Source organism: Camelus dromedarius, chromosome 12, assembly GCF_036321535.1.
Source record: "Camelus dromedarius isolate mCamDro1 chromosome 12, mCamDro1.pat, whole genome shotgun sequence".
NCBI classification, from domain to species: Eukaryota; Metazoa; Chordata; class Mammalia; order Artiodactyla; family Camelidae; genus Camelus; species Camelus dromedarius.
In genome coordinates, this window is record NC_087447.1 from 11555511 (window position 1) to 11559528 (window position 4018).

Consider the following 4018-nt stretch of genomic DNA (forward strand, 5'->3'; position numbering starts at 1 on the left):
TTTGCTCCAAATCTTGACTGTTTCCGTTTACATATAAAGCTGCTCAATTGATGTTCATGTCTTTTTTAAATTTTTTTTAGTTGAAATATAGTCAATTTGCAATGTTGTGTCAATTTGTGGTGCACAGCATAATTTTCAGTCATACAGATATATACATATATTCCTTTTCATATTCTTTTTCATTGTCAATTACTGCAAGATACTGAATATAGTTCCCTCTGCTATACGTGTATAAACTTGTTTATTTTATATGCAGTAATTTGTATCTGCAAATCTTAATGTTCATGTCTCAATAAGAGATTCCTTTTTAAATGTTTTCCTGCATCAAAGTCTATCATATTTGGTTTTGACAATATAGAATCATGTGATTTTACTGAAATCTTTCTTCCCTTTTATTTTATTTTTTTCTTTTCTCTTTTTTTTATTGAGTTATAGTCATTTTACAATGTTGTGTCAATTTCCAGTGTAGAGCACAATTTTTCAGTCATACATGAACATACATTCATTGTCGCATTCTTTTTCGCTGTGAGCTGCCATATGATCTTGTATATATTTCCCTGTGCTATACAGTATAATCTTGTTTATCTATTCTACATATGCCTTGTCAGTATCTACCAATTTCAAACTCCCAATCTGTCCCTTCCCACCCCCCGCCCCCTTGGCAACCACAAGTTTGTATTCTATGTCTATGAGTCTGTTTCTGTTTTGTATTTTTTTTTTGTTAGATTCCACATATGAGAGATCTCATATGGTATTTTTCTTTCTCTTTCTGGCTTACTTCACTTAGAATGACATTCTCCAGAAACATCCATGTTGCTGCAAATGGCATTGTCATTTTTATGGCTGAATAGTATTCCATTATATAAATATACCACATCTTCTTTATCCAGTCATCTGTCGATGGACAGTTAGGCTGTTTCCATGTCTTGGCTATTGTAAATAGTGCTGCTATGGACATTGGGGTGCAGGTATCTTCTTGAAATAGGGTTCCTTCCAGATATATGCCTAGGAGCAGGATTACTGGATCTTTTCTCTTTCAGTCTTCTTATATTAGCAGAGCAACTGCAAGGCCTGAGAACTATAGCTCTCAAGGAGCCTCACTCTCCAGTCTGGAAAAGATAAGAACTGAAGTTTAAGTAGCCAAGGGAAACTCACCATCATGAGAAAAGGGAAGGGAGGGCAGTTATTTTCACTGGACAGCTCTTGGGTCCTGGGCACAACACAGGTTATTATATATTTGAAACATTTAATCTGCATAAATTCCTTATAAGGCTCCATATTCACATCTCCAATCACACATTAACAAACCAAGGCTCATCAAGTAACATAACTAATGTAAAAATTAAAGTAGCAAATAAGGGGGCTAGGTTTCACCCCCAGATCTAGTTGACCACAAAAATTCACATGACTGACATTCTACCATTCTTCCTTCTTATCATTATGTTAAAATACCAAAAGATAAAAGAAATTTTTAAATGTATTATATGATTGCAAAGTTGTGTACGTTCATTGTGAAATTTGTAAATATAGAAAAATATAAGTCATAAACAAAAACCCCACCAACCTGGTAATGCTCATTGCTAATATATTGAGGTATGTTCTTTTATTTTTTATGAATATATAGAATTATTTTTCAATGGAATCATGATATAATGCTTCTTTATAATCTGTTTTTTTATGAGCCTTCCTGGTCTTATTTAATATTTTTCTGCAACATCATTTTTAAATAATTGTAATGTTCCATCACACAGATAGACCACAAGTAATTTAAGTATGTTCTTATTATTGATGTTTAGTTTAATACAACTTTTCATCATTACATTGAAAACTGTGATGAACACTCCTGTCAACAATTTTATGCACATACGCATGGTTTATAAGAATAAATTCCTTAAAATATTACTGTTGAGTCAGGGTAAATGCATTTCTTCAAATCTTTTATCACATATTACCAGACTGCACTCCATATTTTTTATATCACTTTATACTTCCAGTAGCAATATTTGGGCTATATTTTTCTTTGAGACTTTGACAACACCAGGTATTATCTTTTTTCCAATACTGTCAGTTTGTAAAGAGAAAATAATATTTGATTTTGTTCAGTTTTATACTTGCTTGAATAATAATGAAATTGAACTTTTATATATTTGTTTACCCTTGAATTTTTCTTTTTTGAATTACCTGCTCTTCTAATAATGAATTTTTTTTGCTGGGTTGTAAAATTTCATTTTCTATTCAGTTTACTTATTTTATTTTTGGTACACAGAACTTTTCATTCTGTCAAAATGTCAATATTTTTATGTACTCTGCTAATTTGGTTGTACTCTGAGATCTGAAAAATATTCATCCACACCGTCTTCAAGTTTTCTTCCACTTTTTAAAATATTTGAATCTGAATTCCATCAGAAATAAATTTTGATGTATAATGCATTAGGAAGTTAATTTTTCAAATAATTAACCCATGTCTTAATACCATATTAAAAACTGATCCTTCTTAATTTATTTGAAATAGTGACAATAGTTAATATACATTGACTGTGTGTACTCTGTGCCTGGGTTGTTCTAAATACTTTCACGGAATAATTCATTTGAATCTCACAACAACCAGAAAAGTAGGTACATGTATTTTCTAAAATGAGATCATGAAACTGATGCACATAGTAGACAAAGGCAACATAACACAATGATTAAGACAAGGGTCTCTGAGATCAGTCTATGTTTAAATTCCCATTTCAGCACTTGCTAGCTGTGTGATCTTGGGAAAGTTACTTAACCTCTCTGAGCTTCCGTTTTCTCACCTATAAAGCAGGTATTAGAGCCATTATGAAATGAATTAATAAATGTAAAGTGCATAGAATAATAGTTGGCACAATAGTGGGATAGACTAATTAGCTGTTACTAATAGTTCTTTCTGTTCTAATGTGCTAGAGATCTATTTTAACTTATGATACAATATATGATATATTTTATAACATAATTATTTTTGATATCTTTCAATGTCTTGTGATGCAAATTTTGCCATGTTTTGGTACTCTTTTTTTTTTTTTAACATTTTCTGGTCTTTTTACCTATCTATTCTTCTATAGATTTCAATAGGAGTTGCATAGAAGTCATATAGTTCCGAATCAATTAACACTAAAATATTAGTTTTCCATCCAGGCACATACATGCAAAGCTTAGATTTTCCACATAGTTCCTACTTGTTACTTATTAAGTTTATTTATTGGTGTGTTATTTGTTACACATTTATTCATTTGTTTTGTTTGTTGTTTGGAGAAGGGGCATTTTCTAGTATCAGTGATTTAAAAAAAAAAAAAAGAAAGAAAGAAAGCCCCATAATTCAAAGCATATACTATATACTTATCTTAACGATTTTACTTTAATTTAAAACATGCAAATGAACATTTATTCATCAACCTTTTGGTATAAATCTAAAGGGCTTTACTTTGAGTTTTTGTTGCCTGAAGTCAAAGCCTTTCTTCTCATGCATCTTGGGTTAATTCCAGTTTTTAGCTTTTATAACAGCAAGCGAACATTTAGATCCATGTCAAATATTAATATAAAATTATCCAAAATGTTAGCTTTTTCCTTCCCAATCTTTTACACCTTTTTCCACAGAACTATTTAGCAACTTGTGATTAACAAGTGTTTCTGAAGCATTCAATTTGTTTACATCCCCAGGACTTAACTAGAAGTTTATACCTTTTGATCACCTTCAGTCATTCAAGTATTAATTTTTATTAAATAATAATTTACATTAAATAAATATTCACAATAACATCTTAGATTTTGCAATGGTTAATAAAATTACATAATTACAAAAATTAATACAAATAGTATAAGCTGGTTTGATGGAAATTCTACTGATTTATAGACATACAGTTCAGTTTGCAGGTGTGGAAATGCTCAAACATATAGAGAATAAGCCGTAGGTCTCTTGTGTTCAGTACGTTGGGCATCACCTAGTATGTTGTACAGAGAGGATGAGGAGCATTGGTTAATCTGATACATCAGTAAA